Source organism: Silene latifolia, chromosome Y (assembly GCF_048544455.1).
Source record: "Silene latifolia isolate original U9 population chromosome Y, ASM4854445v1, whole genome shotgun sequence".
Lineage (NCBI taxonomy): Eukaryota > Viridiplantae > Streptophyta > Magnoliopsida > Caryophyllales > Caryophyllaceae > Silene > Silene latifolia.
Window position 1 is genome coordinate 43,673,831 of NC_133538.1, and position 26,564 is coordinate 43,700,394.

General features: G+C 37.2%; 1 long non-coding RNA gene across 1 annotated transcript; it reads left to right on the forward strand.

The window, feature by feature from the left end:
• The first annotated feature begins 5,820 nt into the window (after positions 1-5,820).
• LOC141626514 (uncharacterized) lies at positions 5,821-7,689 on the forward strand. The gene is made up of 2 exons (XR_012536094.1): positions 5,821-7,068; positions 7,398-7,689. It is a non-coding gene; the product is annotated as an uncharacterized LOC141626514 (long non-coding RNA).
• The last annotated feature ends 18,875 nt before the right edge of the window (positions 7,690-26,564 follow it).

Genomic DNA, 26,564 nt, shown 5'->3' on the forward strand with positions numbered 1-26,564 from the left:
CAACAAAGAGTTTCGTACATTATTCATGATATTAACTACTCCCTCCATCTCAGCCAATAATTTACGCTTACTTTATTTCTCCCTCCAAAACAAAGCAAATGTAAACCATTCACGAGAATAGAGGGAGTACTAATTTTGCAAAAGACTAAAAAAAACAAATTCAAGTTTGATTTATTATTTTTATATTCTTTTCCGAACATTATACATGATACTACGTTGCGATAAGGTATGTTTTGAGATAGAATTAAAGCAAAGTTCTACTTGAGTTAGGATTTTAGAACCTTATCACTATTTTTGTGAAAAACAAATGCTTTATCTTATAAAATATAGAGTTACTTTTTAAATTTATCAAAAAAGATAATGTTCTCCCGTATTCCTAAATATCGTTGTACTTTGAGATTGAAAAATACTAAGATAATTATATTCAACAATTTAAGATAAGAATATAATACTTCGAGAACTTAAAAGCACAGCCTAATAATGTCCCCTCCCCTTTATACCAAAAACTATCAAAAAATAACACAAAATTTAATCAAACGTGTTCTAATTATAATAACACATGGTTTCGATCATGCAAACAGTTTTCAATTACTACATCATACACATAGAATATTACAAATCGGCCCGTGCATCGCACGGGCATTAAATCTAGTCTAGTATATTAATAAAGGAAGCTTTTTTCGAGCGATTACATAGACTCCAACTTTTACGAACTACCTATAATAAAAAATCCGTAAAATTATCAAGCATTTAAGAGTTGTATTCTAACTCAACTAAATATCACGTAATTATTTATGGAGATTCTTATATAATAAACAATAACAAAAACTATGGTTTTACTGAAACTCAAACAATTTTGTATAGTGACATATGACATATATACTCCCTCCGTCCCGTTCATTTGTTGTCCTTTTTCATTTTAGGGTGTCTCAGTCATTTGTTGTCCTTTCTATTTTAAGAATGGATTTGATGAGTAATTTGATCATTCACACCCAACTTATTCCACTTGTCATTTAGTAATTGGCCTTCTCCCCCTTTCCTTGGTCTTTGTGCCAAAACCAAAGGACAACAAATGACCGGGACGGAGGGAGTATAAAACTCCATCATAGGCAACAAATTTTGTACCAGTTTTTTCGTTAGCTTTCTACCTTATGTATAATTGCATGCAAGATAAATCATGAATGCTTTGTCTTTTTATTTCCTAGCAATGTGATTGAGTACAACTGTATTATTTTTTGGATTGCATGAGTGTATAAATAGTATATAAATGATGCATATTAGTTTCGCAACAATTTCGTAGTTTTTGTTCCGTTATACTAATTAATGTTTTGTTATTCTGGAGTTATAATGATGACCTAGCAATCGTAAAGATTCAAAAATCATCTTCTATCCCTATCAAAATTCAAGACGGTTTGAACAATAAACCAATTTTCCTTTTAGTTATAGGGTTCAATTGGTAAGGCTTTTTTTTTTTTTTTTAATGTATGAAGAGTGGTACAATTTTTTTTTAAGTAGTATTCATGTATGCTATTAGTATTAGTTATACGTAGTACTCCGTAGTAGTTTATACTACTTTCGCAAGCCTGAAATATCAACGAATATTAGTACATAATTTATTGTTTTAAGAATTTCACAATCTTATGTACTTTTTTTTGTTTGATGATAGGTATTAATTTGATGGTGCTTATTTGAGTGATACGGTAAGTTTTTTTTCACCTTATTAATTTTATTTCATGATTTATCTTATTTTTTGGGACTAACTTCAAAACTTTGAAGATATGTTGTCTGTGTTTATGTGTAGGAGTAACTAGAAGGTGGGCATTCATTGTCGTCATATAAAAATCACATCGTCTACGTATTATTGATTTTCCATTTATTTTTTTTGTTATTATTGACTAATTTAATGTGTTTCACGATTTAATGGTGAGTATAAAAAGAATTTGTACACTAATATTAATACTCTATGCGTGTGATACCTAAGTTATAGGTAATAGTAGATTAGTAGTAGTAGAACTGTTATCTCAAGGGCAACTATGTAGGATAGTTATGTACTCTTTGTATATGTATGATAAAGCACATATTTTGGAGTGGTTATAGAGACTCTGATCTTAACATTAACGAATGATTTTAAGAAATGTGAGTACCCTAATGTTAATAAACTAGCAAATATAACACTTATAGAGAAAAGTGATGGTAGAAGTCTAACATAATAAGGTATGTTGGATAATGAGTTATGTTACTCCGTAATATGTTGTCAAAAGATTTAAAAAGATGTCTGTAAAATATATAGTAATATTCATCTGATAAGTAATATTCCGTAATTTTATTAAAACTTGGGAGAGACGATCTTTCAATAAGTTATTGAGAGACCGGTCTTCCGTATCCTTTTATTTGTATTTCGTGACCATTTTGTTGTTGATCGTGACATAGTAATTTCGTACCTATTTACACAATAAATGTATCCATTTTATTTTTAATCATATCTGTACCTATTTTATTACATTTAGTATTATTTTTTCTTAAAATTGTAAAAGAGACGTCTCTCAGATGACCTACTCCCGAAATTTTAATAGGACTAATAGTCAAACTTTTTTCCTACAAAATAACTGTGCAATTATCATGCTAAAGGTATTGGATTTAATTCAGCAAGGAGTTGGTGCGTAGATTAGTCTTTCTTTTTTTAAACATGGTTTAGGTTAGTTAGTCTTAGGCTCTTAGGCAAACGCATGTTCATTTTATTAAAAAAAAAAAGTGTATGACATACTTTCTGAGTACTACGTACATGTGAAAAATGGGTTAGGTCGGCCATCTGGACAGTCATGTTGGTGCAATTAAACTTTGTCAAACCAAGTCTCTTAGCTAGAGACAATGGTAAGACACTCACGCTAGCGCCAAGATCGCATAAAGCGTATGCATATCTGCCCGGGGGGAGGGGGATAAACAAACATTACGAAGAGATGCATTTGTCCTTTAACTTTAATCGTTAAAATGTAATTTTAACAAAGCAAAGTACAACATGTATTTTTGTTAGCCTAGGAAAATATAAAACCAATATAAAAAATACTTAATAATAATCCATTATACATAACGAAATATGTAAACTTTCTTTGTATTTTTGGCACGTATAGTCAGGAAAGAACTATGTGAATGACTTCCGAGCATAATTCAAATTGTCACAAAAGATCCTAACAAGTGGCCCGTGCATCGCACGGGCATTAAATCTAGTATCTATCTATATTATTAAAGAAAGCTTTTTTCGAGCAATTACAGAGAGTCCAACTTTTACGAACTATTCATATTTGTTGCTCTTTGCCTCTTTCTATTCTTATTTTTTGGTTCTCTAACTACATACCATTTGATTGAGTTTGTTTTGCAGGTACTATGCACAATTCATAAAAAATTCATGATTGTACTTACTTTGAACACGCATCGATAACAATATGCAGCCTTGCAAACGGATGAACTTCCGATAATCAATATGGTTATTATATGGGTTGGTAATTACTATTAGTTGTGAAAAAGTTCTACTTTTGCATGATTTCTTATCATTTTAGCCTTATGGCTAAGGCTAACATTACTTTTAGTTAAATATATATGGTTAAAGACGCAAGCAGTTTGATTAGCAGTGATATGGACATTCTGGTCTACGGTGAAGAACTATTGCACATTAGTTGTGAGGAGGTTTGCACAGCATCGACTGAATCTACGAAACAGTTACGGCTTACCCAAAATTGTATTTGAACAGCCTAAACCCGCCGGGGTTGCCACACCATGAGTTAAGACTAAAGGTACCTCATGTACAATTATGGCCAGTTATATGTAGCAGCTTCAAGTACAACATCCTTGGAAGGTATGAAGTTCATCATCGACAATTCAACCCAGGAGTACAAAAGTCATATGAAACATCGTCTATATAAATGGTTGTTTTTTTCAAATCTACCATATCTGTCTTAGGTATTACAAACTATATCAGTTGCTTCTTAAGAAGAATTGTGTAGATTATTCACCTATGAAGTGCTTAATTTAAAGTTTTCTTTTTGTTTTTACTTTAAGCTAGGATCTTGTGATTGTTAATATGTAAGCATATATATTTTTATTATATATTTTTATATATATTATCTAAACATAAATTAGGCTAATGACTTGTGATGCAAAAACAGCTTCTTGCTCAAGCGAAACTATTCATTTTTTTCTGTATGCATGGAAGAGGGCAAGGTGCCATTCATAACTTATGTTTTATACAGCATGCCGGTTATGTGTATTGTTTTAGATTGATTTTCATCACGTCTCCTTCTTAATTGTAATTTAGCCATCAATATCACATTATTGCATAATCTAGAGAATGCATTCATCAAGTTTTATGGAGTACTTCTATTTTATTTTCAAAATCAAAAGTTGGATTTCAACTTCATTTGAAATTGGACATTTTTACTCAACGATATATGAAAAATTAATTAAGTTTAATTCAATAATTTATACATAGGAAATATAAATAAGATTCTTTTTAATTAAATAAGATGATACGAAATACCAAGACGAAAGAGTTGGATTAGGAGATAAAGAAAGGCGCAATAGAACAACTTTTATATCCTACCGCGAAACAAAAAAGCAATCAAGTAACATACATTATTTTTCAAGTATCTTATTAGTAATTTAATATTTTTCTTTATTTAATTACACGTAATTTTAAGAATGACAAATTTACTATTACTTCTAATAACTACATTACTTTGAGAAAGATACCAACCGTAATACGATTATGTGAAAGATTGAATGGGTAAACTTACAAATAGATAATTACTTAAGAAATATCCTAGATTATTCATCACATCCCATATTGTAAACTATGCGCATACATAGTTCTTTTAATATAGAGTAACATAGCACGAGTATATCTATCTATCTAGCTACCTATAATAAATGTTCTATAATATAGGGAGTTTTTATATCGACCGATTATAAATAGTCCAACAACACTTTCGAATGAACAGTATTATAGTCTACTGAAAACTACTTAAGATTTAGAAAATTATTAAAAAAAAATTGAATAAAATTAATTTATTAGCAAAAGACTATATCTTAGAATTCTAGTAGTATTATAGGACGCCAACTCCAAAAACAAATAAAAAAGGACTCTAATTCCTAATGAAGGATTACATTTACCAATTCATACGTTCATCATGCAAGCTACGTTAAAAAAATAATATAAAATATTTAAAAAAAAGATCTTTATTAGAAAATATGTATCACCAAAACACGTGTGAGCACAAACTCCCAAATCGACTTCCAAAATCAAATACTCCTCTATTTTTTATTATTTACAAATTTGAACTAACTAAGAATTAAATTGTTTTGTCTTTGGACCTAAGCAAAAATAATAAGGATTTAAATTTATCAATGTATAGTGATATATTAATTTGTTAAAGTTTAATGTCCGCGTGACCCGTTACTTCCATAAGTAGATTATAAATCTGATGTACTACCATCAGTTATATAGTTTCAGAGTATTAAAATAATGTTTTTGAGTTTTGTTTTAAAAAATTATGAGTTTTTCTATAAAGTTCTTGAGTTCATTCACTTAAACATTAAACTCGAAAATTACAATAAAACTCAAAAACAATATATATATATATAATATATATATATATATATATATATAGAGGCGGGATCTCGTGAGTTTGTTTCTTATGGTGAGTTGTGAGTTTGGAAAATCTAGACCATTAGATTAAGGGAAATCTAACGGCTGGGAGTGAATTTTTAATTAAACCTTCCGTCCGACATTCGCTTCCATATCCTTAATTTATTATAGTCACTCAACTCACCTACCTGGCTACCTCACCAAGTTCCATCAATGGCGACTCATATTTCACAAACTCCATTTCACACCTCTACCATAAAATCCCTTAATCCTGTTGCGAAACTCCTTTGTTAATATCCCTTTCCTTCTCCCCTCACCGCCGCCGCCTTCGCTGCAACTCTCTTTGTAACCCGAATAAAAAACGACGGAAATTTTGGATAATTTTCGTCTTCTGATTACTCCAGTGAGCTCCAATTCACTCTCGACAGCGATCAATTGAGGTTGAAACAACAATTTCTGTAACCGACGGTAAAACTAGGGAATTTGTAGATGATGGGATTTGGGATTGAGGCGTATGAGGATTTTAAGGGGTTGAGTTTGGTTGAGAAAAGGTTTAATCGGGCTTTCGTAACCCACAAAATGAAAAATTAAAAAATGAACTTATAATAGTTTAGTTGGTGTAGCCTGATTATCACACACCAATTGTTACGACTTTGATAAAGGAGTTAGAAATTATATAGGAAGTATTGCAGGAAAGTTCAGGAAAGTAGTTGTTCGGGAAATTAGTTGAGCACGTCCTCTTTCTTAATATGTTTAAGACGGTGATCTATCACGGAGAAGGTGAGGTCGCCAATGACAGCAGAGGAGAAAGTGGTGTGAGAGATGATGACATGGCGGTGGTGGTTAGGGTGGTTGGTGATGTGGAGTTTATGAGATTGGGGGATTTGATGTGAATGTACCTTGATTTAGAGACGGATTGAAGCGAAATAAGGGTTACTGAAAGACGAGTCAAGATTTGTGTGATGATTTCGGTTGGGAGTCGAACTATACCGCCGTTGTTGAGCTTATGTTTGTGTTTGAGTAGTGTGTTTTTGTTGAGCTTTTTGGATGAGGAAAATGGTGGCCAACCGTCTAAAAGATGAGATGTTAGATCACTTGGAATAACTTAGATGTTTGCCATGACATAGCAAGAGGACTACTAGCAATCGCTTTTCTCCTGATGATGATTATGACTTGAGTACAGATAAAACTGTATATGACATTGTCAAGAGGAGCAAGATTTTTGATGCTGTAGGTGGTGCAACAGATGTGCTGGCAACAGGAAATTTCAGTGTGGATACAAAGAAGTCAGATTCGTCGAAAATAACATTCAATGTGGAGAAGAAACAATTACACATGAAGAAAGACAAAATCAAAGAGGGCAGTGTACTTCGTTTTCTCACCGAATACGACAGTCAAGATGCTGAATGTTGATAACCGGATACAATGGGGTATATAATATTGGTTATTTTCCATGGTCTTTGTTTTTACTTTGAATTGATTTATGCTGATTGATAACACAATCATGGATTCGATTCATGGGTGTGGTATTGACCTGTTTTCATATTTAACGCTTTTGAAATGTAAGCATCAAGTTCCCCAAATCCTTTTATCCATCTTGCTGTCAATTTATAAATAAAATTACTTGGGTATAACAGATTTTTGAAGCTCCAAATTCAATGCCAACTCTTTATTGAAGTTTACGACGTAGATATAATATGTGTCTGAAGTTGTTATTCTAAGCTAATCATAGTGCTAATAGTAACCTCTTTACGCACAGGTGACTGTCTCATGCCAGTATTAAACAGCTTTGAAGCAAGCTAAAAAGGATGAGCTAACTAACTGCTAATGTTCCATGTGGGTTAGATCATTGTCACTAATTGACTCAAGTTGAAGTTCTGTAATCCAAATGCCTCGTTGCAGACCAAGATTCATAATTGAATCCTTACAAGTTTTCAATTTTTGATATCGGGTTCATCAAACCTTATCTAGGGGTTCTTGATATTTTGATCAGACAAGTGCTGCACTTAATTTATAGTTTAGCATGGCAAATTTTACCATTTGTGATTTCATTCACTTGTCATATGGCAAATTTTACCATTTTTTATTGAGCAAGTGTGGGTGCTAGGAAATCGAATTAATGGGGACAGAAATGTTGAGAGAAATGTTGAATACCAAGTAAATATTAAAGGTGCTTAACATAAGAGTACCAAACAAGCTGTTATTTGATATTTGATAGATTAGTAAGTAACACCACAATAACATAAGAATAACACTAGAATAACACCGTAATAACACTACAATAACATCAAAATAACACTACAATAACAACACAATAACACGGGAAAAAAAATCAAAGTGACACCGGAATAACATCACAATAACACCAGAATAACAATACCACCAGAATAATAGCACAATAACACGTAGTAAAAAAAGAGTAAAAAAAACCAAAGTGGCTTGAGTGTATTGGAGTGCGGGAGTGCCTCAAAGCGTTGCAATGGCAACGAATTGAGAGGTCCCGGTTCGACTCCCTACACGGAGTGTTGCGATTCTGCTGTCATCCTAAAGGATGTCTTACATGGCACACGTGGTTTGCAGGGTATTGCATGTGCCCGGGGGGATTCAACCCCTCGTCACCAAAAAAAAAAAAAAAAAAAAAAAAAAAAAAAAAAAAAATCAAAGTAGTAAAAAAATCAAAGTGACACCTGATTAACATCACAATAACACCGGAATAACAAGAGAATAATAAGACAATAACACGTGGTAAAAAAAGAAAAAAAAAAAAATGAAAGTAGTAAAAAAAATCAAAGTGACACCGGAATAACATCACAATAACAGAAGAATAACAATAGAATAACAGCACAATAACATGTGGTAAAAAAAAATCAAAGTCGTAAAAAAATCAAAGTGGCACCGGAATAACATCACAATAACACCAGAATAACAGTACAATAACACGCGGTAAAAAAAAGAGAAAAAATTCAAAGTAGTAAAAAAATCAAAATAGTAAAAAAATCAAAGTGACACCGGAATAACATCACAATAACAGCAGAATAACAGTAGAATAACACGTGGTAAAAAAAAAGAAAAAAAAATCAAAGTCGTAAAAAAAATCAAAGTAATGTTAATAACATCACAATAACAAATGAATAACAATAACAAGACAATAACATGTGGTAAAAAAAGAAAAAAAAATCAAAGTCGTTAAAAATCAAGTTAAAAAAAGCACAATAACAAAGATAATAACACGAGGTAAAAAAAATAAGAGTGAAAAAAATTCAAGCAAAAAAAAAATTGGTACAAAAAGAAAAAGAAAAAAGGTAACATAATGAGAAAATTAGAGAAAAACATAAGAGAAAAAAAAATCAAAGTTGTAAAAAAAAGCATAATAACACGAGGTAAAAAAAAAAGAGATAAAAAAATTAAAGTAAAAAAAAAAGAGTAGCACTAGAAAAAAGAGAAAATAAACTAAATAACAATGCTTTTATATGACAACTAAAATTAATCTTGGCCACTCATCTCTAACTTAATCTAATGGTTGAGATTCCCCAACTCACAACTCACCATAAGAATCAAAATCACCAAATCCAATCTCTCTCTCTCTCTCTCTCTCTCTCTCTCTCTCTCTCTCTCTCTCTCTCTCTCTCTCTCTCTCTCTCTCTCTCTCTCTCTATATATATATATATATATATATATATATATATATATATGAATGGGATCATGTGAGTATGGCTCATATATTTGAGGATTGAGGATTAATACCATCCGTTAGATCAAACAAATCCAACGTCAATTACTGAACGCGGATCATTAAGGGCAAATTTGTCATTTTAGCGCGCCTATATATGCCCCTTTCCTCAGCCAAACTCGTCATTCTCGCCTAAAATTGCTTCTCTCTCTAACTTCTCTCTTCTCTTACTCTTTTTTCCATTGTTAACAAGTTACACTACGCAGATCTCGTTAATACGTCGTTGATCTGAGAAATACGGTGAGAAAAAGGAACTTTTGTTATCAACCTTCCCAGATAAGTTTGTCTCTTTCAATTATATACTATTTTAATCACTTAACTCAATTGATTTAACCATAATTTAAACCTCGGCAATTCAATCCCCCAATTTGATTGCACTGCTTAATCTAGATTCGTTTTAGAATCTATATCTTTTATTTGTTAATCTAAGAAAGCAGATCAATTATAAATTTATAATTACCATATTGATCAATTCGTCATTATTGGAGTCAATTGTATTAAGCGTGGAATTAATGTTGCCTTCTTCTCCAGGTATGATTTCAATCTAAATCTCATTCATTATTGTTGATCTGTGCAATTAATTTTCGCTTCTAGGATTGTTATTCTGGATTAATTTATCGTAATTGGAGCAAATATATTAATTTTAGCTTCTTCAAAATAAGTCGACAATTAAAAGAGAACCATCAGCAAGATGCACAAGAATTGAGAAGGCCATCATAGGATGAGGAGAGCCTTTGATAGGTTTCTGCCATATTTCCGTATTCATCTTCTATTGAATATCAGTGAGGTTTGGAATATTATGATTGAAATCAATGTGAACCCAATGTTATGATTTGTGTATTTTTAGTTTAGATGATAGTGTTTTGGTTAATTTACACATTAGTTTTTGTTTTTGCTAAAATGTAAATTATATATATATATATAAAAAAAGATATACAAAAGAGCAAGATTAACTTGTGAGAAAATGCTTAGCTTAAGAAAATGATTGTTCATCTTCATCAACTTCACACAATTAGCATCGTCACTTCTCAATCCTGCTGACCCATTCTTCCTCATTCCTGTGTATTGGTTGGTGAATCAAGGGTAAGCATCTCATTTTTATTTCAGTAACAATCTGATTAGCTACTATTTGGGTATCTCTAATTGATAATCCAATCTACTTTTGTTTCTTTGATACCAATATGTGGTAGATCGTGGCGTTAATCATAGCTCTGAGTATTCTCTTTTGAAGTCTCAAGAATCTACACTTCATCATCCATGACAAGGTGCTGGTCTTATTCATTTCCAGTCCCAACCATGCTTCGATTCCCTCCAGGACTATTATTCTGCTATATTTGCTATTGAAGAAGAGGTGGGTGATTGTTTCCTCATCTCTTTTACAAATAAAACAATTCACATTGTCAGTCACTCTAATTTTGTACAGCTTGCACTTAATATTGATGGTGTTTCTTTTAATGTCACGTATGTTGCTGTGGTTATTTATTATGCATTATTTGATATACAGAGGACCTAATTGCGGAGAAGATGCTGAAGGTCATGGACAACAGATCGAAATAAGACCACTACTATACAAGACCGTTGCAAATCTTAAGAATATAGGTAGAGGTAGAGGAAGCAATTAGAATGACAATTAGATAGGTTGGACAAAAAATTGTAATTGGAAGTACATGGATGTAATGCCGGTAGGACAAGTAATCTACTGGTAAACAAGTATTTCTGGTGTAGGTGAATATTGTATCTTAATATTACAAAAGTAGTTATGAGTAAACAATTTCTTTTGACTATGATATAATTCTTGTTAAAGTGTGACATTGTTTCAGATATCATGTGATATTTTACTTAATGGTTGTGATATTGTTTTTTTATATAACAAAAGTGGATAGAGATTTTAAAATCCTTTTCACTTCAATATTATTTTGTATATAGTGTGATATTATTTTACATACAGTGTGATATTGTTTCTAATGACTTGTGGTATTTTATTTTACTGGTTGTGATATTGTTTCACAGTAGCACAAAATTAGAGTCTCCTTTTAAAATACCTTTAACCGTGATATTGTTTTTTATACAGAGTGATATTGTTTGCAAGTACATGTGATATTATATAACAATATCACACAAGGGGTATTGTCTACAATTAAGTGTGATGTGATGATATAGTTTCAGAAGAATGGTGATATTGTTTCAAATGAAGTGTGATATTGTAAACTATAAAAGGCAAATTATATTATTGATTCTGGGATTTATGATATTGTTAACCAAAAATGGAGAAAGAATACAAAATTGTTGTCATTTGGAATTCCATCTAAGCATAAAAGAATTTGTATATGTGAGTAAAATGAGTAAAAAAAGACGATTTTGTTAAGTTGATGATGTAATATAGATTTTACACAAGCTTTAAATCAATATCCGCAAGTGAAGAGTCTGCAAAAAAAAAAAAAAAAAAAAAAAAATCGGTAGTAAGTTTAACACATTAATATCAAAACTGTGATATTGTTTTTAAGGACTTGTGGTATTTTTATTTTAATGATTCTGATATTGTTTCGCAGCATCACAAAATTGGAGAGTCATTTAAAGTACTTGTGAAATTATGATATTATTTTGTATAAGGTGTGATATTGTTTCTAATTACGTGTGATATTGTTTCTCAGTATCACAAAAGTAAAATACAAGTAACAATCCTGATATTAATAAGCAAAAAAAAAAAAAGAATACAAAAATGAGACAACTTAAGATTTCCACCCAACTCCGGCGTGGTACTAATTTCAGATCTCATACAAAAAAAGAATGCAAAAATGCCGGTGTAACCGAACCCAAATCCAAAAGGCACAAGGCTGCTCAAATGAAAATGGTCCAATTTAACTTGAGCGGGAGCAACGGATATCCCGTTTAGGTTGGTTCATTTGCAGATCCCAGTCCGATCTATAATCTCGTATATGTAAATAAGTGAGATGGCATTCTTCCATATCGTGAACAACGGAGTTTTATGTATAAAAACATGACATAATGGCCTCAAAGGCTCTATCTAACCATCTATGACAGGGTGAGGGGGATCAAATATATGCAATTGTATGGGTGTGAGAACATCTGCCTTTCTGGCTTTCCCACCAGGTGCAATATTGCATATACGCAAGGATATCAGCACAAATGGAGTCCGAGCACTTAAACATCATACACTTTTGATTAAATCACGTCCATTTGAATATGTGTAAGATATTTTTGTTCCGGGGGTAATTCCAGAGCAAGTATAGTTACCACCCTTGGCTTGTTGAATGATGTCTTGAGTTGGATTCTCCTTTGGTCTCAATCGTTCCTCACGGCCTCTCCTGCAACAATGAACGAACTGAGGGCTTGGCTTTGTGCCAAGCGTACTCACTCCGACGTTCAAGTCAGTAAACTTAAGAGATAAGTTGTTACTTGGCTGAATGTGTATTGTAGAGAGATAAGGAAGATATTACCAGATGAATAGTGTATTTAGGTTTAGTTGTGGACTAGTTGGGTTCTTCCTCAATGAAGGTTGAGGAGTATTTATAGGCTTTCACCTTTTGTCACGTAGTGGCCAAGTGGCCAAGTGGCTAGCAGGTGGAAAGACTGATTTACCCCTCGGCCGAGGGACCTATGGCAGGCCGGCGGGCCCTGTTGACTCGCCGCCGAGGGGTCTTGGATACGAGTACGCGGATATGTGTCCCGGCTGGCAGGTTACCATGCCGGGACCCAGGCTGATGGGCCGATGGGCTGCATCGGCTAGATTGTCCAAGTCGTTGACTTGCTGTGGATATCTTTGACCTTGCTCAATCATGTTGACTTGGTCAGCGGTGCAGAATATGCCCCATCAATTTGCCCCCAGCGTAGTCTATGCCGTGGTATGGGCTCCGATGTATGTTTGAGCGTATATTCTGCGCAAGTAATTTGTAAAAAATTTTCTGCATCGGCTTCTTCACGGCGGCTTCTTTTACCTCGGCCTGGTCTTTCTTAGGCCGTACCATATCCCCCCTCCACATGGATGCGTAAAGGGCATCCGATGTGGAAAAGAAAGTGACGCTGGCCGAGACCAGGGTTGAGAGTGCCGGTTGTTTTTGATTGCCCCCGGCCGGCGCTTTTTAGCTTGGTTGATTATGTGGCCGGCGGAGAGCAGATGCTTGGGAATTTGTTGAGGAAGGTGAATAGGCAAGGAGATATGAATAGGCGTGTTGAAGACGCTTGGTCACTGTTGCATTGATTGACGTCTAACTGTTGCAACGATTGACATCCCGTGGTTGCATGTCCGACACGTGTCCGCACGCCGATTGGTTGACGCTTCATGGGTCTGTTTCTTCTCGATTGGTCCTTCTTCATGGGCTTTTCCCTATAAATAGGGCAGTTATCCCGTGAATTTGGCCACCAATTTCATTCTCTAAAATTTTCCTCTAAACTTTCAAGGGTTTTCTTTGTCTTCTAATCTTCAGAGTTGTTACTCCGGCGAGCGTTTTTTCAAGGTAAACAAACAAACTTCCTTCTTATTTTGTTAAGTAACTATTGCTATCATGTCTTCTGTCGACGCTGGGGCTAGTACTTCTGCACCGGGGGGTGCTAGGTCTCCTTCTCCTGAAGTTGATCCTCGAGTTTTGGAGGAATGGGATGACTCCGATGAGGTTGATGACGATTTTGGTGATGATGCTGAAAAGGCTTGCCCTAATGAGGAGAGGCAGCGCGTTATGGATCACGACGACGCTTGTAAGGTCAGCCTTGACTGTGCTTGGACCCATAAGCTTGCCCGTTGTTCCGGCGAGAGACTTTTCGAGGACCATTTCTTCTTTGGCGAGGGGTATGAGATCGTTATTCCTAGGGAGGGTCAGGCGGTCTGTTGTCCTCCCCCGGTCATACTTGGTGTATACATGCGGCATTTGGAGTACGGGCTCCGGTTTCCGCTAAATGAGTACGTTATGGCTATCATTAGGGCCATGAACGTTGCCGTTGCCCAACTACACTCGTTGGCCATGAGGACCATAGTCGGTTTTGTTTGGCTGTGTCTCTTCAAGGGAGAGGCCCCGACAGTGAATTTATTCCGCCGGCTTCATTATCTCCGCCATCGCACCTAAACGTGTCGGATGGTACGATTGTGCAAACGGAGCATGGTTATGCTTCGTGACAAGCTTACCTCCTGCAAGGACTGGAGGGATCGATGGGTGTACGTTAAGGTGCCGGATGACTATCCACGCCTCGCTCCTTCCAAAGACCTACCGGTTAATTTGCGGTGCGAGACTAAGGCGGAGCGTGACAAATGGGTTTCATACAAGAAGCTCAAGATGGATGCCACCGTGTGTCTACCTTAACGCGGATGAGAAGGCGGCGATGAGGCTCTTTGAGACGGATGAGAGTGGCTCGCCGAGAAGATGGATTCCCCGACGCGAGATCATTCTTCAGATGAGCCGCTTTGCTATGTCGGTCTCATACCCCCCTAGCGGGGGTGAGTGGGGTCGGTGCAAGGCCCATCATCGCTCTCAATGTTCTTGTTCTTCGAACTTTGATTTATTTCTTCCACCTAACTCCCCGCTTTGTTTCCTTTGCAGACCGCTTTGGGCGACCATGTCGAGAATATCCTCCGGAGAATGGGGCTGCACAAAGATAAGACCGTTGCTAACTTGCATCCCAAGGCTCTCACCCATGACCGCAGGACGTCGCCGACCGAGCTTATGGACCAAAGAACAGACGCTTGAATGCGGTGGAAGCCTGTGCGAGGGTCGTTAGTCAAGTGTCGCGCCGTACGCGAAGAACAAAGTCTTCGGCGGTGGTGGCGCCGACATCGCCTTCCACCCCCCATCCCCCCTGTTCAGAAGGATACGGTGGGGATCGTTTATATCTCTAATGGGGATGATTCTGACGAGGAGGAGGGGTCTCCCCTTGTTCGTAAGAGAAAGCAGACGACCTTTACCGCTGCCGTTGCTTCTGCTGCTGACGAGGAGGTGTGCCCTTCGGCCAAGAAGGCCAAGCACGCATCGATCTATCCGTGGCTCGTTTTAGCCGATTCATCGGCGCCGCGATGACATCTCTTGGCATGTCGATGTATGTTGATACCGATGCTTTCTTTAAATTTTGTAGATCGCCCGGCTGTCGATCGCCGCTCTGTTGAGCGCAAGTGAGTGAGAAACCCGCGCATGCTTTGATCATGACGTCGCCATTGGGTCCTCATCCCGGAAGGTTTCCCTTTCCCGACCGCGGACTAACGGTCGAAATGTCACCGTTGACCCTTCATCCCGAAGGTTTCCCCCTCCCGCTCGTGGCGGAAGGTGCGAGGTTGGTCGAGGAGTCGGCGAGGTGGAACGAGCTGGCCGGTGCTCGCATTATAGAGCAAGAGAAGGCCGTGGCTTAGTCCGCTCTTGAGCTTGATGTCACGAAGAAGGTGGCCGCGAAGGCGAGGCTGGATCTCCTTAATGAGCAGAGGCTTAGGGGGGAGGCCGAGAAGGCGCTCTTGGCTGAGAGAAAGCTCAGGGAGGACGCTGAAAAGGAGGTCCTTGCTGAGAGAGCCAAGGCCGAGGCTGCTGCGGCCGAAGCTGCAAAGTTGCTGGAGAAGTGTGACCTTGTTCAGAGGCATGCCGACCTTTATCTCCAGCAGAGGAATGAATTTAGGAGCAAATTTCAGATCCAGGGGAAGGTGATCCGGAGCAAGGAGGCCATCATCAGGCAAAAGGAGGACGACATTGAGATGCTCCAAACCAAAATGCTCCCGACTGTGTTCCGACTTCCGGATCTGGCCGAAGCAGCTGCCAGGGAAGTAATTGAGGAGCTTTTTCCTCTTGAAGGTTCCTTTCCGTGGGACAAATACGACAAGCTGTTTGACGATAAGCTCGAGGCTAAGGAGAAAGCCGTGGAGGAGAGGGTCAAGGAGGCGGCGAGAGTGAAGATAGAGCAAAAAGCGGCCGAGGAGGCGGCAGCTATCGCTGAGAAGGCCAAGGCGGCCAAGGCGGAAGCCGATTGGGCAAGGGCAGTTGAGGCTGCCGAGGCTAAGGCTGGGGCTGCTGAAGCTGAGGCTGCTGGGGGAGCTACTGGGTTGCCCCTTGAAGAAGGTGCTGCTACCGCTGCTGATGGCGAGCAACGGCAGACATAGGGAGATGATATCCGTAGCCTTTTGTCTTTTGGTTTGTCCTTGTAATTTCTTGTAATTTGTTGAACATTTTTTTAATAAGAGCTCGTTTCTTCTGCCTCCGGCCTAGCCGAGGTTTTTACCTTACCTCTTTTTCTTGCGCTAGTGTTCGAGCCTCAACTGTACTTTTAGCGCCTCTGTCTTCGTCCGGGTTGTCTTCTTACGTTATTAATTGAGTGTCTCTTTTGTTTCCGCCTCGGCTTGGCCGAGGCAGTCTAGAGCGCGTATCTCAATCGTGTTAACGCTTCTAAGGCATTTTGATTGCTTTGTGAGTATCAACTGCGTTGGTCGTGATTGCCGCTCTTGTCGGTGTGACAGTGTGAGCCAGCATCTGCTTCTTCATGAGACTGCCGTGGCGTCTACCACTTGGAGTGACTGCGACGGCGTCCAACCTCTTGGGGTGACTGCCGTGGCGTCTACTACTTGGGGTGACTGCGACGGCGCCTGTTTCTTCATGAGACTGCCGTGGCGTCTACCACTTGGAGTGACTGCGACGGCGTCCAACCTCTTGGGGTGATCTGCCGTGGCGTCTACTACTTGGGGTGACTGCGACGGCGCGCTGTTTCTTCAAGGAGATCGCCGCTCTTGTCGGTATGACAAAGTGTGAGCCGACATCTCGCTATCGACAAAGATCGCCGCTCTTGTCGACATGACAGTGTGAGTCGGCGTCTGCTGCTTCCTAGTGACTATGGGAAGAGTGAACATTTTGATGGAAGACTTGGATGATTTTTCATTTAGGTAAAAACATGCGTCGGGGGTGCCCACGATTTGTTTTGGACACCTCCGCCGCTACATAGGTTATTCCCGAGATTATCAGCGTCCTAATGGCCTGTCGAAGGCACAACGTCCTAGTTAGCCGCTAGTTACATCCATGAGGTCGCCCTCCTGTTGTAAGGATAGACCTTTCCCTTTCTCCGATTTCTTTGCCACTTTGAGGGATTGCATGTTGCATCCTCTCGGCGGCTATCCGGACGTTGACCACCTCGTCATTCTCGTCTTTGGAGACGAGCTTATGTGCTTCCCCCCGGTCCGAGACATACATCAGTGTTAGGGCCCGGATGGACATCACTGCGTCAGCCTCGCTCAGGGTGACTCGGCCTATGAGAACGTTGTAGGCGGATGAGCCGTCGATGACCACGAACTCAGCTAGGACATTTTTAGCCGCATTCTTTTCGCGAACGTCACCGGAGTCCGATTGATCCCAGTGGTACCAAGCCGGCCCCGAGAAGCCGTATAGTGGGTTGGTGCGGGGGCTCAAGTCCTTGACTTTCGGCCGAGGCCGAGGAAGCACTCCCCGAACATGATGTTCGTGTACGCGCTGTGTCAATCGTGCACCTCTTGACGAGGTGGTTGGATATGTCCAAATTGACTACAAGTGGGTCGCTGTGAGGAGCGATGATTCCTTCGTAGTCCTTCCTTCCGATGGTTATATCGGGGATGTTGGAAGCGGGGATCGCTGTGTTGGGCACAAAGTTGATGGCCCGATATAGCTCGTTCTCAGTGCCGTTTGTGCCCATGAGCGACCCTCCGTTCTCGTTGCCCCGATGACAACATGGATCACTCCTATCCGTTCGAAGACGGATTTCTTACCCGAGCCGTTCGGCGTCGCGCTTTTGGCCTTTGGCAACGTACTTGCCGAGGCTCCCCTTCCGGATCGCTCTTCAATGGCATTCTTTAGATGCCTAGCAGCGTCGTGGTTAAATGGCCGGTGGGCCGTGGTACTCCACAAAGATCGCTCGTGTCACCGTCACTTTTTGGCTTGGGGGTCTTTCCCACTTCTGGCCCTCGCTTTTGCTCAGGGCAAAGACCTCGGCGGCTGATACGACGAGAGGGGTCTTATCACTATACCGCCTCTGGTGGTACGTTCCCGAACTCCACCCGGCGCCCGTCAAGTCCTGTCTCCTGGCAGGTTTGTCCGACCGTGACCTATTATTCTCACGGCGTCTTTCATCGGACCGTGACCCGTTGTTGTCACGGCGTCTCTCATCCGGGTTGTCCTCCCGGTGACTCTTCTTTTCTGAGTGTTCGGCTTCGCTGGGGCCTACCCAGGTCTTGTGATAGTCCTCTACCTTGATGGCCTGGTCGGCCATTTTTCTAGCGGCGTCCAAGTTCAGGCCTCCGCACTTGATGAGCTCATTTTTCAAGTCTCCCCTTGGGAGGCCCTTCATCAGCGCGAAGGCCGCCAATTCGGGATTAATTTCTCGAATCTGCTGGACCTTTCCGTCGAACCTCTTCACGTAGCTTCGTAGAGATTCGCCCCCCTCCTGCTTGATAGTTAGGAGGTCCGATGTCTCCACGGCCCTTCTCTTGTTGCAAGAGTACTGGGCTAGAAAGGCGTCTCTTAGGTCGGCGTAATAGTATACCGAGCCGTCGGGAAGCCCCTTGTACCAACTTTGAGCCATCCCATGCAAAGTTGTCGGGAAGACTCGCACTGCACCTCATCGGGTCGTTCCCATACCGACATGTAAGACTCGAAAGCCTCGGCGTGGTCGGGCCGGATCACCGTCTCCCTTGTATGATAGAGGTGGTAACTTGAGCTTAGTTGGCACCGGACGCGTCTAGGACGTAGGCGTTGAGGGGTCGTCCGACCGCGTATCGAACGACGCGCGGCGATCGGCTCCTCGCATTCCTAATCCGGCTCCTCTCCTCGTAGCGGGAAGGACTTCTTCTTCGACTCGGACTTCTTCTCCAACTCGCCGAGTCGGACTCCTCCGTTCCTCCGGGGTAAGCCTCGTTCGTGTTGCGGGGACGCTGTCCTCCCATGAGTGCGGGAAGGACTTAGGTCTACCACGCCCACTTTGGGCTCCCCGCGACTTGGCCGGGTCGCTTCTCCCGTGCTCCGTTCAAATTTCTCGGAGTTACGTTTCGGGCCCTGGTCTCTGGCGTTTTCCGCCGCTCTTGTCGGCGTGACGTGTGAGCAGGGCGTATTACTAATTAGGTCCAGGACCATTTTCAGTTTCGCTATGTCAACCACATGTCCCATGATGGTGACCTGGTTGGTCGCGCGCGTGTCCGGCGTTATTGGCATGCCGACTTCTGGTTGGATTACCCCGCCGTGGAGGGCCGCACGACTCCGAATTGTTGAAGGTGTCATCCTGGTGGAATGGGGTTTCGTCGGTCACGACCGCGTCTTGTTGTTTTGACATCTTCTTAGCTTTTTGGGTGGGTTTTTTGTTGTTTTTTTTTTTGTTTGGGAATGAATGTGACTAGCTTCTAGTGTCTATCCCCACGACGGCGCCAATTGTTCCGGGGTAATTCCGAGCAAGTATAGTTACCACCCTTGGCTTGTTGAATGATGTCTTGAGTTGGATTCTCCTTTGGTCTCAATCGTTCCTCACGGCCTCTCTCCCGCAACAATGAACGAACCGAGGGCTTGGCTTTGTGCCAAGCGTACTCACTCCGACGCTCAAGTCAGTAAACTTAAGAGATAAGTTGTTACTTGGCTGAATGTGTATTGTAGAGAGATAAGGAAGATATTACCAGATGAATAGTGTATTTAGGTTTAGTTGTGGACTAGTTGGGTTCTTCCTCAATGAAGGTTGAGGAGTATTTATAGGCTTTCACCTTTTGTCACGTAGTGGCCAAGTGGCCAAGTGGCTAGCAGGTGGAAAGACTGATTTACCCCTCGGCCGAGGGACCTATGGCAGGCCGGCGGGCCCTGTTGACTCGCCGCCGAGGGGTCTTGGATACGAGTACGCGGATATGTGTCCCGGCTGGCAGGTTACCATGCCGGGACCCAGGCTGATGGGCCGATGGGCTGCATCGGCTAGATTGTCCAAGTCGTTGACTCGCTGTGGATATCTTTAACCTTGCTCAATCATGTTGACTTGGTCAGCGGTGCAGAATATGCCCCATCAATTTTATTTGACATCAAGTCAGCTGTGAATTTTGCAGCAACTTCTTTACTAATCCCATCATCATCCACATGTATAGGCCCAACCTGAAAACAAAGGATTGTCCGTAAGAGTACCATTAACATTGAAGTGCAGAGGAATAAGAGACTTCATTTGAGCAATAGTTTAGTCAGAAACCACATAATATAGTTTGCTTTTGTGTTTGTAATCATCTGGTGATAGAGATGCTCTGCTCTTTTTGTCAAATACCATCTTCTACGGAATCTCACGAGAACCAAAGTGCATACAGCAAGTTGTAAATCTCAATATGTCAAAATCACTGTAACATTTTTTCTGATATAATGATTAAGAGTCTTGGCTATAAATAGTTTAATACCACTACACAAAAATATAGAGTTTAATACTTAATACATGTCCACCATTATTTTATACACTCAGAGCTTAATAAGTGATGAATGTTACAGCCATTCAAATACAGAAAGATATTGAATACTTAAAAGACCTTAATCATGAAATCATCCAGAAGCTTTAATCAGGGTTAATTAGAGATAGATATATAGTTTAATGCTTAATGTTATTGCTAGTATATGGATATGATGAATTCTAGTATGTGGATACGATATGTGATATATTACAAGTCTCACATATAACACAACATCAATAAAACTATCTCAACTACCCCAACCAGTATCAGTTCTGAAGATGCATCGTTGTACCATCACCACCGAAAGACCAACAATATTCCTGGATAAAAGTTTGGCAACACACGATAAACCGATTACCAAGCTCCAATCAGACTAATTTCCTTTCTCAGATTCTTTAATATTTGTCACACCACAAAACATAGGTGAGACAGTCTTATATGTGAGACCAACCAAATAGCCCTATAATGAAACTAAGCAATACAACGATTTGAGCTAATCTCACATGCGACATCATTTCAAACAAGAGTCACTGAAAATTAATAAATTTTAGTAGTAATTTGTATACCTAATTTTTAGACCTAATTTGAGCAAAAACGAAACAAATTCTAAAAATAATTGCACAATTTCGCATAATTTTATCTAGTTTTTGATTATATCGCAGATTCAAAACAAAAATACAACATTTATTGAATAATCCCTCGATTTTAACAATTAATTCACAAAAATATACCTAAATTCATAAATTCGAGAGCATTAAGGCTGAAATTATACCTGAATTCTGATCAAAACAAAATTATATTGAAGAATGATCGTTGTTGCATCATAATTTTGAGTTATTTGTCAATCTAATCCCTCATTTTCTTCGTTTTTGATTCAGTTTTAGAGAGAGAAAGTGTAGAGTAAATAAAACGTTACGCGATATGTTTTATGATCGATGGCTGAGTTTTTTTATTTTACTTTATATGCGAGTGATATTGTTTAGAAGAACGAGTGATATTTCATTATTTACTCAATCCTCAATTATTTAAGAGTTCTCACCGGATCCCGACTCTATATATATATATATATATATATATATATATATATATATAGGCAAGATCCGGTGAGTTTGACACTTTTCGTGAGTTTCCCCCGCATATATATACAAGTGATGTAACAAATATACCTGCTCACACAAAACTTCATCGCACTTTCTTCATCGCACTTTCTCTCTACTTTTTTTTCTCCTTTCTCTCTCCTTACAAACACAACAAATTCATCAATCAATCAAAATTACCCAGATTCATCAACAAATTCATCAATTCTTCCCAATTTTTTTTGTAATTTCAATCGTCTACACCAAATTCATTCACAAATTTAATTATTTTAATTGATACGATCAATTTATTCTCCAATTAACGATGAAATTTCGGAAAAACCCTAATATATCAAATAAAATCTGATTTTTGTGTTTAATTTTCCGTGAATTTCAGTAAAAGCAGGATGAGAATAACAAACAATCGTCAGATTTCTGTCTTTTTGCGAATTCATGATTAATAACATTACTAAAGAACAATTCAACAGAAAATTTGTCGATTACAACAAATTCTGATAAGATTTCATTATTTTTGGTAATTTGCAGGTGGAATAACGACGTTGAACATGGGATAATTGATGCTCCAAGGAATAATTGACGTCGTGTAATAGAATAACTGATGTTGTATGATAGAATAATTACGTTACTATAATAAAATAACTTGTTTATTGAGAATAATGTTCTCCTGTATGTATAGTTATTTTAATATAGAAACTCAGTTATTGTAATGTAGGAACTCAGTTATTGTAATGTAGGAACTCAGTTATTATAATGTAGAAACTCATGTATTGTAATGTAGAAACTCTGGTATTTGTAATTATTGTAATGCGAAAACTCTGTTATTGTAATGAATAAAGTCAGTTATTCTATATGTGATTCAGTTATTCACTCGTGAGTTATAGTTATTTTACAATCCAGTTACTTCTTGGGTGTTCTGTTAAGTTATATCCCGCTTTTTGGTGATTTGCAGGTTGAGTCACGATATACGCGGATAATTGATGTCCAATGGAAAAATTGATGTATATCCCAATTCATTGGGATTTCCTTATTGGGTCGGGTCATTGCGGGGCAAGCGTATCATTTATGATGGAGAGGATGAGCTTCAAGAGAATGATTCGGAGTTCTTGCAGAGTGGAACCATGCAGAACTTGGTCATTTTTTGTTAGCTTTCATCTTGTTTAATTGATTAACTTAGTTATTGTAATGTAAAGAAACTCAGTTATTGTAATGTAGAAAGTCTGGTATTTGTAGTTATTCCAATGTAGAAACTCAATTATTGTAATGTAGAAACTCAGTTATTATAATGTAAAACTTTGGTATTTGTAATTATTGTAATGCAGAAACTCGGTTATTGTAATGAGTAAATCGTGTTATTGTATTGAGATGAAACTCAAATATAATCAAATTTCTATCTTGTGTTTGTTTTCATGTTGTTTAATTGAATAACTAGTTATTTTCATTCAATCAATAATTGAGATTGGTTAATGCAATAGCAAAATCAGAAAAATGAAATAATAATATATATAACAAGGTTAAAAAAAAATCACTTACTTTCATTATATAACTTTCCAACACATTACATTTAAACATCTCCAATAAGTTATAACTAAGCATCAGTAACATTACATCTAAGCGTTTCAAATAATACATCAAACAATGGTAACATCACAAATATTACATATATTTATCTCCGATACTACGTCTAAAAGTGTTTCTTCCAACGAAAATCGCGTCTTGTCATTGTTTTCACCGTTTTTCCACCAGTATTTCTTCCCGGCGAGAACCATATTTTGCCTATTGATGAGGGCTGAATCCGCAGAAAACAAAAGCTCATTGAAAGATCTAAAAGCAAAAAGAATGGGGTAAGTTATAAATAATTATGAAACTATAAGCAAATTATATAAGACCACAACAATAACTCCAAATTGAAATAACTAAGTTAAAACAATACAATAATTGATATGTAATATTACTATAACTAACTTAAACAGATTAAATTAAAAGAAATCATCTTACAACAACTCTAATTTGAAATAAGTAAGTTAAAACAATACAATAATTAAGTTTGAATAATAGAATAATTCGGTTAAAGCTATACAATAACTATTATTAACAAAATATATTTTAACATATATAGCAAACAAGAAATAACTAGAAAATACAATAACTGAATTAGAATAATACAATAACTCGGTTAAAGTAATACAATAACAATTATTTACAAATTAACACAATAAACCAGAAATAACTATAAAATACAATAACTGAGTTTGAATAATACAATAACTTGGTCAATGCAATACAATAACTAACACCAACAGAAAAAATTACTTTGCAACTGATATACAATAACCACCTATAAGTATTGAAATAACCGTAAAACTACTACAAAATAGCTGGATATTTTAGAGAAGTAAAGTATACTATTATAACCGACTATAAGCATATTATATGAGACCACAATAATAATTCCAAATTGAAATAACTAAGTTAAAACAATACAATATTTGAGGTGTAATATTATTATAACCAACTTAAACAGATTATATAAGAATACGCCATCTTACAACAACTCTAATTTGAAACAACTAAGTTAAAACAATACAATAACTAAGTTTGAATAATACAATAACTCGGTTAAAGCAATACAATAACTATTATTAACAGAATATATTCAAACATAGCAAACAAGAAGTAAATACAAAATACAATAACTGAGTTTGAATAATACAATAACTCGGTTAAAGTAATACAATAACTGCTATTAACTGATTAACTAGAGAATCCGAGATATTATCAAAGATACAAAAACACAATTGAATAACAAAAAACCTACTCAAACACCTTACAAACAACATGAAAATGCACAAATCATTTAGAATTCTCATCTCAAACTCAAAACCTTATAAATTATTGGCAAAAACAATGAGAGAACAAGTAATTTAACAACAAAGACATAAGAACAAGCAGATATACAACGAATCAACGAAAATGAAACGAACATTAGATAAGAACGATAATGAAAACGCACAAATCAGATCTAGAAAAACAAAATTAGTACTTACCTATTGTGAAATTGAAGAGAAATACGAAGATGAAGCGAAAGTGACGACGAAATCTCCTTAATTGATGACGAATTTGAACGAGTATGATGAAGACTGAGTTTGTAGCTGCAACTTGAACGAAATTGATGAAGATTGAATTTCATAATTTTTATCGATTCTTTTTTTTTTTTGTTCTGGTTTTTTAGAGGTTGAAGGAGGAGAGAGAGTGATTTTTTCTAATAATGGGGAAGATTGAGGGAAAAATGGGTATTTGTAGGTTGAGTAAGATCTAATCTCAGCCATCCATCTTAGATTAGATTAGTGGTTCAGATTTAGAGGGGTAACTCACCAAAAAAACCAAACTCATATGATCCTATTTCTATATATTAGTTAAATTTGAGTTTTGACGGCAAAAAAATTTAAAATCTAACTTATAATCTTTAATAAGTTCAGAAAAAATTATACATTATTATTATTATTATTATTATTATTATTATTATTATTATTATTATTATTATTATTATACTCCTCGTGTTGTATTTATAAGCAACCAAGCAATGACTTTTACATTTCTGTTATACAGAGTAAATCCTATTTGCAATACATTAAAGATAAAATTAATGAGAAGACATAATTCTATTAGACACGTGCATCACATACTACTTATGTAAAGAAGAATTATTTCGAGTGATTACAGAGAATCCAACAATTACAAATTTATATTGATCTTCGAGTCGTTTTATTTAAAGTTCAAGTGATATGAGTAGTCTGATTTAAAGTTCAAGTATTACAATAGACTCTACAAGGTGGCCCGTGCATCGCACGGGCATTAAATCTAGTATCTATCTATATTAATAAAGGAAGTTTTTTTCGAGCGACGTGAGAGACTCCAACCTTTTGAAACTACCAAAAATAATTATAAATTAAAATATATTTGAAGATAATACTAAACTAACAAAATTCTATCATAAAATTGTAGACAACTAATAAAATTCTATCATAAAGTTGTTGATATAATAATTAGAATTAGAAGTATATTTGGAGATAATACTAAGCTAATAAAATTCTATCATAAAGTTGTAGATGTAATTGATTAGAATTAGAAGTATAATATCTATTTATCTATCTATATTATTAAAGGAAATTGAGTTGATAAGAGAAGCTAATTAAATAGAATAGAAAACATGGGGACCCACATGTTAAAACTCAATAACCAATGAAAACTCTCTAAAAAAACTCAGCTTTTATACTATGTAGATTATATCTATCATAAATTCATATAACAACCTTATATTATATTATATTAATTAATTAATTATTAGAAGAGATAAGAAGAGTTTTTAAGGAGTTTAAACTTGTGTTTAGCTTGGCCTATAAAAGGGAATACATACAACTTTTAATGAAATCAATTTAATCTAATCTCTCTACTTTTTTTTTGCTTTCTATTTTTTTGACGTTGATCTACTGTTGATTTATTTGATTGATGTGCGTGTATAATATATATTACCATTACAATTAGTTAATTGCTATGCTAATATTGCATGTGTTTGCTTATTAGTAACTATTCCGTATTACTCTGTATCACAGTCTTTCTTATCTATTACTAACCGTGTAATTTGATTCGAAATTTCAGGTACAATATCAGTGAGTGGCTAGCTTGGTTGTTTAATTCTCGGAG